The sequence below is a fragment of the Nycticebus coucang genome, chromosome 6 (genome assembly GCF_027406575.1).
Source record: "Nycticebus coucang isolate mNycCou1 chromosome 6, mNycCou1.pri, whole genome shotgun sequence".
Taxonomy (NCBI): domain Eukaryota; kingdom Metazoa; phylum Chordata; class Mammalia; order Primates; family Lorisidae; genus Nycticebus; species Nycticebus coucang.
Window position 1 is genome coordinate 85914897 of NC_069785.1, and position 13422 is coordinate 85928318.

General features: G+C 36.9%; 1 pseudogene; it reads right to left on the reverse strand.

Annotated features, from left to right (window-relative positions):
- Window positions 1–3851: 3851 nt before the first annotated feature.
- Window positions 3852–6157, reverse strand: LOC128589064 (protein lin-54 homolog; annotated as a pseudogene).
- Window positions 6158–13422: the final 7265 nt, after the last annotated feature.

The window sequence follows — 13422 nt, forward strand, 5'->3', positions numbered from 1 at the left end:
AAACTCATGCTCAGAAATAAGAGCAAAATAATGCCTTTTCTTGATCCTGCTATGGTGAAACTGTTCTTCCAGGCTTTTTTTCCAGATTTCTCTATAGGCAAGTGTATACCCTTGCTACTCATGGGGATCCAAGGACCAGCAACCTCAGCGTCACTTGTGTGTGTTAGAAATGAAGATACCTAGACCTACTGAATCACAAAGTGCATTTTTAACCAGGTATCCAGGAGATATCAGAAAGTTTGAGAAGCTCTGGTCTGCAGTGATTTGCGTCCACATTTCCTTACCTGAGCTTCCCCTTTAGAATCTCACCACCAGTCCCTCCGTGTAACATACTCCAAGATGAAAAGGCATCACAAATCATCAAGTTTCTGATGGACTTTTTATCAGGCTATACTTTCCAATATATCTTCATAACTAACCCTCTTCTCTCCATTCTAGCTTCCTTATTGTGAAGTATATGATACTACTGTTCAATAAAGTAAAATAGTTTATATGACACTGAATTATAGACATTTGTGCCTGACCCTATGCTTCCTTTCCTCTGTGTTAGATGAAACACGCCTCTGCATGATCAGACACTTCAGTCTTTCATGCCTCCCTAACAGTGAGGAACATGGGAGCAGCGAGGGTATTTGCTTTCTGTCTCTGACACATTTTGAAACTGGGAGCTCACTTTATATTCTTGCCACCTTTGTAATGCCCTGTTCCACTTTGCACTAAGAAATTACTATTTTTCCTATGTACTCAATTTTAATTTAAGGACAATTAATGACAATTAAGGACATGGTAGGGGTAGGGAAAGTGGAGAGCAGAGAGAGAAAGGAGGGAGGTGTGGGGAAAAGAATAGCAGAGAGCGGGGAGGAGGGGGAGGTGGAGCCTTGGTGTGTGCCACACCTTTTAGGGACAAGATAGGATTGCAAGAGGGATTTTGCCTAACAAATGCAATCAGTGTAACCTGGTTTCATGTACTCTCAATGAATCCTCAACATTAAAAAATGAAAAAGAAATTGATTTCTTTTAAGACAGTATAAATGTTAATTTTTTTGTATTACTAATTGGCTGTCCTGTTTCTACAGTGTAGAAAATTGTATTCTTTGAATAGCTCTAACAAATATAAATTTAATCTTTCTACTTTGTGATAGAATTAGAGCTAAAAATTGTATGCCCAACCCTCTTCAAGTAGTTTTTAAAATTGTTGAATTAATATGGCTAGTTCTTTTGTTCAGCAATTTGATGCAAATGCCTAAATACAAAATGTTCAGTAAGTACTACAGAGGAAGGAAATGGCTTAGTATTTTACAAAGCTTCTTGAAAATCAGAAAAACTAGTAGCATTTGATTCCACCTCAACATTTTTATAAGCAAACACTCTTAAACAATGCCACCACATATAATCTACAATTGAAAACAAAATTTCACATTTTCTTCACACTGTATAGAAATACACATCACAAATGTGCAATTAGAATTAATACAGAATATTTACAAAATGAACAAAATTTAGGCCTAGACCAAAAACATATTCCGATTTGTTGAAAATAAGTTGACTAGACATTATTTTATCATCTTACGCTAATTTACATTTATAAAAATTTTAATTAAACATACTAGATTGAGGTGCTAAGAATGTGTGCACTATCTATACTTAAAGTTAATGCCCTATAATTTTGTAAATCCAAATTTCAAAAGGAAGGATTCTGTTTATTGAGTAATGGAATCCTCTTTTGGATCACTTAGTTTCTACTGCCTATATCAGGCCCGTTCATATGAACGTATATTCTCACTACATACAGAAACACTATAGAGTCCCTTTAGGAACTGCAATAATCATACATGAATAATTACTGAGGATTAAGGTACCTAACAAAATTACTGAATTCCAACATGGTCTTTTTATTGTTATAAACCAAGAGTCCCATTACAACACACTCCTAAATTCAGAGTTTTTGAATTACTGAAAATGATTTAGATTATTTGAGTAATTATACTCATACCTTCCGCTTACCCAAATAACTGAGTAAAATCATGCTACATTAAACTTCCATTATAAAAACAAACCAATAGAGCAATGGACAACATGCCTGACTACTGTTATAAAAAGAATTTTTCCCATTATAATTTTGAAGGCTTTGTTGGGAAGCCCATTTCAGTAAATCAAGTAAGAGTCATGTATTGATTTGAAACTTCTTAGTTCAAAAGTTTACAAAGAGAAATATTTGTATAGATGAAAAATCCTTCTCCAAATTCATTTCTTACATCTTCCTGATTCTTTATTTCTTCACAGGCCAAATTTTATACTTGATAATAATGTGAGGTTCTATATAATCACTACATGATAAGTTTACTTCTACTTATACACACCTCTTATTTGTATAGCACTCAGTAGTGACTTTGACAATTTATTATTTCAAATACATGCCAACTCTTTGAGAGAAAATGGGAGTTTTTGTTGGCCATTCCTTATCATAGAAACACATTGTTAATTCTCTAAGTATCATTTATCATTTACTGTCTTTTTTACTTTTTTTTTTTTTTAGAGAAAGAGTCTTACTTTTCACCCTCTGTAGAGTGCAGTGATGTCACAGCTCACAGCAATCTTAAGCTCTTGGGCTTACGTGATTCTATTGCCTCAGCCTCCAGAGTAGCTGGGACTATCCGTGTCCATTACAATGACCGGCTATTTTTTTGTAGCTGTTTGGCCAGAGCCAGGATTGAACCTGCCACCCTCGGTATATGGGGCCAGCACCTTACTCAATGAGGCACAGGTGCTACCCCCCTTAATATTTTATATGTTTATTTTTTTCTTTTTTTATTGAATCGTAGCTGTGTACATTAATGCAACTATGGAGTACAGTGTGCTGGTTCTGTACACAATCTGAAATACTTTCATCAAACTGGTTAATATAGCCTTCACCACATTTTCTTAGTTATGTGTTTAGACATTTATACTACCCTCCCTCCACTCACCCTATCCCTCTCCCCTCTTAATTTTAAGAGTGTGCCTGAGGGTTCCCTCTGACATTCCCAAATTAACAACAAGATATTATTCCAGAATCTACCTTAAAATTTGATTTTTTTAAAAATATGGTGATTTTCTAAACACAAAAGGCCATCTGAATGTTTCTTAAGAATTTTTTATGTTAGACATTCTGTCTGAATACTCTCTAAATCTATACTCAAAGGATGACTGGTTAACAACCACTGGTACTTTGAATTTCTCTACTGAAAAAATCATGTGACACCACACATTGTAAATTATAGTAATTATAAATATCCTTTGTCAATAGAATCAGAAGGATAGACCATCTAACTGTTTAAAAACCTAAGCCAATGGCCGGCGCCTGTGGCTCAGTCGGTAAGGTGCCGGCCCCATATACCGAGGGTGGCGGGTTCAAACCGGGCCCCAGCCAAACTGCAACCAAAAAATAGCCGGGCGTTGTGGCGGGCGCCTGTAGTCCCAGCTACTCGGGAGGCTGAAGCAAGTGAATCGCTTAAGCCCAGGAGTTCGTTCGAGGTTGCTGTGAGCTGTGTTAGGCCAGGGCACTCTACCGAGGACCATAAAGTGAGACTCTGTCTCTACAAAAAAAAAAAAAAAAAAATGTAAGCCAATGAAAAATCTATATAATACAAGAAAGAAAACTTAAATTTAGGCCATAAGCCGATTTAAGTAAGATTTAAAAGGCACTAACTTCCTCATTTTAAATCTCTTCTCTTTCAATGTTATAATTCGAATCTCTTAAAACAAGAAGTGAATTAAAGCACAGTAATTGTTAAACCATTTTCCAAAAAATCAAGTGTCCCTGCACCTTAAATTTTCTTTACTGTTCCATTTATCAGTCTTTTGTGCAAGAGTTAGCAATTCATGGCACAGGGGTCACATTTTGCTTTTCCTGCTAAGTTAATGATGCTCATCAAACTGCATCCAAATTCTTTACTTTTTTTATTGTTGGGGATTCATTGAGCGTACAAACATCCAGTTTACACTAATTGCATTTGTCAAGCAAAATCCCTCTTATAAATGTGTTCCTATTACCCTTTCAGCTGCTGCTTTTTATTTTCCCTCTTGTCTGCCTGCTCTGTCTGGGCAAGAAGGTAGTCACACATGGCTTCAGCTACTTCCTTAGTCACGACTGTAAACAACAATTTTCTTCATCCACTATTCAAAGTTGGTTTGGCCTAGTAAACAAGTCTGAAATTGGAGAAGACAACTTAGTCTTTGCCGCTGTTTGTTGCTGTACTCTTACTTCAGCTGCCTCTGCCAAGTACATCAATGTCTTTCTTTCTGGGCTTTCTCAAAATTTTACACCCATTACATTTGTATATTGAGGAACACATTATTTTTGCCTCATAGCATTCACAATAGTTTTTAAGACAGCCTGATCATTTGCAATTACATCCTTTGCTATGATATCAATCTGATTCTCCCCCCTTTCCTTTCCCTTGAAGCCTTCTGGATTTCTGTCAAGGCATGCTTTTATTGCTTTTTGCCTTTCATTTTCATGTTACAAATTGTTATAATAACTAGTACAATTGTGGATGTTGTAAAATTCACTATTTGCAAAGCAATCAGAATATAATGCCAAACACAGTGATATTACACACTTACAGGGCTTTCTAGGCCCAATGGAAGACACAGATGGGATTATACCATTGAATGGAAGCCTCGACTGGATCTGGATACCAAATATTCCAACGAAGTTAGAATAGCTTGCTACAGACACGTATGAAGACTACTGTAGCTGAGTAAAGTACTGAGCTGGAAGCACAGCATAGCCCACAATCCCTGTTCCCAGAGCTGTGGCCAAGACACTGCCAGGACAAGGCCTGGTGGCCCGTTGGTGAGGTTGGGCTGAATCTGTGGCAGTGTTGCGGCAGGCATGATGAGCCGGTCCTGTGGGTGGCTGGTAGTTATGATTTGTGAAGTTAGATTGGTTGGGAGCAACTTGTTTGACAACCTAAGCCATGATAATTGGAACGGACATCTGAACTGGGGTTGTATTCACAACCAATGTCTTTCCTTATTGTCTTTGAGTGTTTTTACTGGGATTCTATCTGGCTGGGGTGAGCTACTGGTTGTGTGGCAGTAACAAGTCAGACAAAATAAAACTTGCTTCCAGGTAACTGAATCTTCCGGACATTGAGAGCACTTTCCAGACGTGCAATTGCTTTAAACTTTGATGTGCTTACTCCCCTAACAGTGATGGTCTGCACAGTTGATTCCACTGTCTTATTTGGTGACTTCAAAGGAGATATGGCTATTTTCTTTAGTGTCTGTGTTGTATAATTTAAAGGCGATCCAATAAAACCACTTTCAGATATTGTTGTGGTCTTTGATGGAGTTCTGGGAATAGACTGTGAAAGAACCCTACCTGCAATGACTGGAGGTGATACTTTGAGTTGTCTGTCCTGTAACTGCTTTCCTACTACTTGGTTTTGCAAAGATCAGCTTCTTGATTACCAAACCAGCGGTTGGTATTTGAGGCTTCTTAGCAATCTGTAGTGTTTTTTACTGTTTGGTCTATAACAAGGGCTGTGTTACACTATTCATCTGTTGGCTTCCTAGGGTCAGTGCTGAGACTCCAATGACAGGTTTCAACTCTGGCCTTCTTCCCATGATTAACTATTTTAATTTGCTGCAGTGGTAACTTACTATCTCCTGATTGGGCCTCAGTTGTAACTTTCTGAGTCTGTGGTAGTTGTCTTTGGGGTAGTGCTAGAACGAGACTTAACCAAAGTGATTAAAATTAACTTCTGTTCATCTGGTTTAAGTTTCTGACTACCAGTTTAACATCAGCTGTCTGTGATACTTTGTTTAACATAATATGATGGACTGATATAGTCATAGGAGTCTGAGCACCAAATTTGTGAATGCCATTTGGAAAAGCTGGTTTCACTGTGGTGTTACAATCTGCCTTAGGAATTATGGCATTCGCTATAACTTGGTTAATGTGCTTACTGTCCACTGTGATTGGTTCCGTGGAAATAGGCATGGCTATAGAGCCACCAGTAAAATTTATGTTGACAATTTCTTCCACTTCTGTCTCTATGGGAATTGGGTCTTCCCCAGCTTCAATACTATGGTCACCAACTGAAGTTATACCAGTGTCCATTATCTCCTCTGGAAGCAAACCTTTCACTTTGGCGGTGACCACCTCCATGAGCATTCTCCTGCTAGAAAGTTAATCAGGCACAAACCCAGCAGCTCTCTGGGCTCCCACTATCTGTGGCAGCAGCAGTAGCTGCCTTGGAGACTCAGGGCAGGGACAGTTCAAATTCACTCGCCCAGAACCATTCTACCGCTTCACCCCATAATACGTAGGCCCTTGCCACCCATGCACCCTCTCCAGAAATTGTATCATTTGACCAGCCTGAATCATGCCACCTGATCCTTTTCACTTAATGTACTTCCTCCCTGTCTTCTTCTTCCCGGGAGTTCCCACCTGTGAGCTTAGGTGCCATCCGACTGGTCATAAAATCAATCAAATATTTTCCCTGAAAATATGAATGCACAGTTAACCCTTTGCCAGGAGCCTGGATGCCTGAAAGTATACCCCCTGCAGAGCCCAGAGTGTTTGGTGAATTCACAGGCCCAGGCATTGTGTAGACCTCTAGATGGCATCACAGACAGCGACTAGTGAGGCAACGGGGGCTGCAGAGAGAGAGTGGTTTCTGGAGAGACAGGGATGTGGAGATGGTGTGCAGCTGGCCGAGGAACTGACATCCAAGTTCTGACATTAATGGGCAACTTTCCTGACTCCCTTACCCACGAGAGGGGACCAGAGTCTAGCCCCATGGGTTTGCTGGACAGAATGCCTGTGAATTCCTAAATCTGGATGCTTGAAACTCTGAACTCTTTCTCGTGAACAGTGATTGTACTCCCTGGGACAATCTGATTAGAACTTTCAACCTGGAATGTCTACCTGGGGACCCTCCAAAGTTGAGTTGTAGTTGTTTTGTAGTGGAGAGTTATAGATTCTCCTCCTCTAGCTGTTACTAGTGTGGGGGAGGTGGGGCAACCCAGATGTTGATATAGTTCTACAGCTGAGATTCAACAGGATTGACCTTTCACAATGGTCAAAGGCTGTAGGGGAAAAGCCACAATCACAAGCTCCAGGTCATTGGTAATGGACTGCTTAGCACCAGTACCTGAAGCCACCAAACCAAACTCGCCCCACAAGTTTTAAATGCAATATTGAAGAAAATACTCCTGAGGAAGAACCAGTGGAAGAACTTTGGCAACATGAAAAATCAGTGAAGATCACATACACCAATGGATGAAAAAGGAGATACAACAAAAGATACTATTCATAGAGAAGTGGCTCAAATGTCAGAAACAGAATTCAGAATATGGTTGAAAAATAAGATGAATAGAGTGGAGGAAAAGATGAAAAGAGACATCCAAAAAACTGTTCAAAAGTTGTCTCAAGAAACTAAAGAATTCAAAGACAAAGTCACCAAGGATATGAACATAATGAGAAAGATATAGCAGAGCTTAATGAAATGAAAAAAGTGTTCTCAGAACTTTGAAATACAGTAGGGTTCCTCACTAATTGAGTTTAGCAGGTAATAAAGTGTATCAGAAATTAAAGACAAGGCTTTTGAATGATACCAATTATTCAAACAGGCAGAAAACAGGAGAATCAGAACAGAACATTCTCTGAAAGAGTTGTGGGGCCATTCCAAAAGATCAAACATCCAAAGTATAGAGATTCCTGAAGAAGAAAATGATGATCCTTAAGGCACAAATGCTTGACTCCAAGATATTATGCAGGAGAATTTCCAAAGCATTGCAAGAGATACAAAATTTCAGATAGTAGAAAGTTTCAGAACCCCAGCGCAATGCAATCCAAATAAACCATTTCTTAGATACATTGTATTTAACTTTGCCAAAGTTAATATCAAGGAAAAAGTCCTTCAAACAGCCAGGTGTAACAAAAATCTAACCGACAAAGGGAAAAATACTAGGTTAACCGCACATCTTTTAGCCAAAATTTTTCAAGGCAGAAGAGGATCATCATGGACCTTCAATCTCCTAAAACAAAATAACTTTTAGCTCAGAATCCCATATCCAGATAAAATGAGTTTCATTTGTGATGGAGAAATCAAATACTTCACTGATACCCACATGTTGAGGAAATTTGCCATAACAAGATGAGCTATCCAGGAAATACACAGAACCATTTTCCGTAATGACCAGCACAGTTGTCTACAACCCAAAGAAATACACCCAGAATTTGAACAACAAAGCCTAGATTTCACAATGGTCAAAGGGTTAAAAATATGCAATAGACATTTGAAAAACAAAACAACCAAAATACTACCATACCTATCAATTATCTCAATTAATGTGAATAGCCTAAATTCTCCCCTAAAGGCACAGAATGGCTGACTGGTTTTAAAAAACTAAGGCCAGTAATTGTTGCCAATGGCGTCTCATCTTACCTCAAAGGACAAAGAAATACTCAGAGCGAATGAATGGAGAACAGGCAAATGGACATCAGAAAAAAGCAGGGATAGCAATCTTATTTGCAGATATAATTGAATTAAAACAAAAACAAATAACAAAATACAAGGACAGATACTAAATATTTGTCAAGGGCAACAATCAACATGAATAGCTTTCAATAATTAACATTTATGTGCCCTTTCTGAATGTTCCTCTATTTACAAAACAAACCCTAATGGATCTGAACAATATGATATCTTCCTGTACTATAAATAACTGGACATTTTAAATACCCCTTTAGCTATTCAGGATAGATCATCCAAAAAGAAACTAAGAAATAATGGTCTTAAACTTGAACCTTGAAAAGAATGGACATAACCGACAACTACAAAACCTTTCATCCTAATAAAACTGAATACACATTTTTTTCACCAGCCCACAGATCATATCTTCAAAACTGATCATATCTTCAAACACAAGTCTAACCTCAACGTATTTAAAATAATACCAATTATACCTTCTAGCAAAAGAAATATTCCTACTCAAAGTCATGGAAGTGAAATAACCGTAGTATAAATGATAGCTAGGTCAAAGATGAGATTAAGAAAGAAATCATCAGATTTGCTGAACAAAATGATAATGAAGACACAAACTATCAAAACCTGTGGGATACTGCAAAGGCAGTCCTAAGAGGGAAGTTCATAGCATTAGAAGTCTTCATCAAGAAGAGGCTGAGGCAAGAGAATCGCTTAAGCCCAGGAGTTGGAGGTTGCTGTGAGCTGTGTGAGGCCACGGCACTCTACCGAGGGCCATAAAGTGAGACTCTGTCTCTACAAAAAAAATAAATAAATAAATAATAAAAAAAAAATAAAACAAGAGGAGAGCAAGTCAGCAACCTAATAGGCTATCTTAAGCAACAGGAAATGAAAGATAAATCCAACTGCAAACCCAGCAGATGAAAAGAAATAACCAAACTTAGAGCAGAATTAAATATAATTGAAAACAAAAGAATCACTCAGTAGGTCATCATAACAGAAAGTTGGGTTTTTGAAAAGATTAATAAAATTAATTAACCTTTGGCTAGACTAAGCAAAAGAAGAAAAATAAAATCTCTAAGAACATCAATCAGAAACAGTAAAGGGGGGGAACACAGATACCACAAAAATTCAAAAAATTCTTAATGACTACCACAAAATAACTCTATTCTCAGATACATGATAATATAAAGGAAATTGACCAATACCTGTAAGCATATCACCTTCCTAGATGGAACCAGAAAGAATTAGAAATTTTGAATAGACCTTTATCAAGCACTAAACTATCAACTATACAAAATCTCCCCAAAATAAAAATTCAAACGGTTGCACATCAGAATTCTATCAAACCTTCAAAGAGGAACTAGTACCTATATTACATAACCTATTCCAAAACATAGAAAAGGAAGAAATCCTCCCCAACACATTTTACAAAGCAAATATCACCTTGATCCTCAAAACATGTAAGGCCCCAACAAAGGAAGAAAAATATACATGAATATCATTAATGGATATCGATGCAAAAATATTCAATAAGATCCCAGCAAATAGAATTCAGTGACACATCAAAAAAGTTTTATACCATGATCAAGTTGGTTTTATCCCAGGGTTATGAGTTTGGTTCAACATACATAAATCTAGAAATATAACATAGCGCATAAAAAAATAAAAAAAAATATCACCACATGATTCTATCTATTGATGCAGAAAAGGCTTCTGATAATCGAGATCATTTCATGTTTGGAACACTTAGGAAAACAGGGTTAGATGGGACATTTCTTAAACTGATAGAGGCCATCTACAGAAAACCCACAGTCAATATCAAATTGAATGAAGTAAAATTGAAAACATTTCCACTCAGATCTGGAACTAGACAAAGATAGTGTCTCCACTGCTATTCAACATCCATTTCAATCAGGTAAGTGAAGGAGATCAAGGGTATTCAAATGGGGACAGAAGAGGTCAAACTCTTGCTTTTCACATATGACATGATCTTATATCTGGAAAACCCAGGGACCCAACTACAAAGCTTTTAGAACTGATCAAGGAATATAGCAGTGTCTCAGGACACAAAATCCATACCTAGAAATCAGTAGCTTTTATATATTCCAATGATAGTCAAACTGAAAATATAATCAAAGATTCTGTTCCTTTTACAGTAGTGCCAAAGATGATGAAATATCTGAGAATTTATCTTACAAAGGATGCAAAAGAGCTTTATAATTATACCATGGAAAATATTCAGCCATAAAAAAAATGGAGACTTGGTGGAACAAAGTTTTCTTAGTAAAGCATCAAAAGAATGGAGAAGCAAGAATCCAATGTACTCTATTCCAATATGAAGGCAGCCCCTAATACAGGGGCGGGGGCTAAGAGAATGAGCAAGTGGGAAGAGGGGTGGAGGGAAAGGGCTGGGGTGGCAGGGTATGTTACACCTCTTGTGCGTGGGGCACAACTATAAGAGGGACTTCATCTAACAAATGCAATCAGTGTAACCTTATTCTTTGTACCCGCAATGAATCACAAACAAACAATAAATAAATAAGTGAATAAATGAATTAAAATGGAGACTTTACATCTTTTATTTTTACCTGGATGCAGTTGGAACATATTCTTCTCAGTAAAATATCTCAAGAATGGAAACAAACAAACAAAAAAAAGTGTTCAATGTACTCAATACTATTATGAAACCAATATATAAACACTTATACTCTCATATGAATGACAAAACACAAATACAGTCTAACAAGGGGAATGGGAGATGGGAGGGGAAGAGGGAAGGTGATAAGTGGGAAGAGGGAGGTAATTTGCTTGGATCTCACCTAAAGTGCATAATGCAAATGTATACTTCAAAATAACTGAAGAGTAAATTATGTCTTACCATAAAAAATAAATGAAGTGGTGGTTATGTTAATAAGTTTGATTTAAGCATTCCAATTGTATATCAAATCACCATATTATGCTCCATAAATGAATATAGTTATGATTTAATAAAAAAATTAAAAGAACACGCACAACTTATCACCATTTCCCTTCTCTTTCTTCTCCTTGTATGCATGCAATTGGTGACTTTCCTTGGCTCTTACAATATATCAATGCATTTTAAGCAAATTTTGTGTCAAATAGCTTTTTCAGAAATATACAATTGTTACCTTCGACTTGTTCATTTACTGTATTTTTTCCTTTTTGATTAGAAGCCTCAGATGAATACCCAAGATCCTTCTTTTTAAGATTCTGTGAGATGCTCTGTGAAAATTAATAACAACACTGAGTTTTAAATAAATTAAAATACTAAGGTCCTTGAAGATTTCCTAATCACTACCTTAAATTAAAGTATTAAGGTTCATGAAAATTTCCCAATCAGAATTTTTTATGCAAAAGCAGTTATAATAAAAGCAGTATCTGTTTAAAAGCAGAACACTGCAATTGAAGACTTCATATTTGGTCTCCAGATGAAGCCTGTATTACATCTGTTTTTCATGACTGATTCTGTGAACTAAACAGGGAGCTAAAAAAAAAAAAAGACTCACCTAATATTCAATGGTTAATTGAGAAAATATAAATTTATATGCCTATGACAACAAGCAATTTTCTTCAAAATACATAACTCTAATCTTCACTCCCCACCAAAAATAAGTGAACATTATAAGAACATACAATATACTGACTATAATACTTACAACATTAAATAAATTGATATTCCTTATTCTAGAAATATGTTGGTGATAAATTAGTATTGGCCAAATGGGAACCTTTGGAGTATGTCATTATGAACATAAACTGAACATTATCAAAGCTTCTTTATTTAGGGAAATAATACGTTAAAACAAATTTATATTTTTCAAACTTTAGATTGAGATGAGGGCATAAACTTTTAGATTACATTGTTTTCATTTCTAAAATAATTTTCAATTTTTAGTTGAGCCCTTCACCCAGGATACATGCTGAACACTTTGACATTGTGCACATTAGATCGGATCCCACCAATCACCCTCCCTTCATCTTCTCTCCTCTCCGCCTCCTCTCTCCTCCATCTCATGAGACTAGCATTTTTGTTAGATGTGGGCTTGTAGTTGTTTATATATTGGTTTCATATTAGTATTGAGTATATTGGATACTTGCTTATTCATTCTATTTTTTATTATTTATTAAATCATAGCTGTGTACATTGATATGATCATGGGGCATCATTCACTAGCTTCACAGACCATTTGACACACTTTCATCACACTGGTTAACATAGCCTTCCTGGCATTCTCTCAGTCACTGTGCCAAGACACTTACATTCCACATGTACCATTTCACATATACCCTTGTAAGATGCACCACTGATGTAATCCCACCAATCCCCTACCCTCCACCACTTCCCCCCTCCCTCCCCTCCCATTCCCCCTTCTCCCTATTCTTAGGTTGTAACTGGGTTATAGCTTTTATGTGAAAACGCTAAATTAGTTTCATGGTAGGGCTGAGTACATTGGGTACTTTTTCTTCCATTCTTGAGATACTTTACTAAGAAGAGTATGTTCCAGCTACATCCATGTAAATATGAAAGAGATAAAGTCTTCATCTTTCTTTAAGGCTGCATAATGTTCCATGGTGTACATATACCACAATTTATTAATCCATTCGTGGATCGATAGGCACTTGGGCTTTTTCCATGACTTAGCAATTATGAATTGGGCTACAATAAACATTCTGGTACAAATATCTTTGTTATGATGTGATTTTTGGTCTTCTAGGTATATGCCCAGTAGAGGGATTACAGGATTGAATGGTAGATCTATTTTTAGATCTCTAGTGTTCTCCATATCTCTTTCCAAAAGGAATGTATTAATTTGCATTCCCAACAGCCATGCAAAAGTGTTCCCTTTTCTCCACATCCGCGCCAACATCTCTGGTCTTGGGATTTTGTGATATAGGCTAGTCTCACTGGAGTTAGATG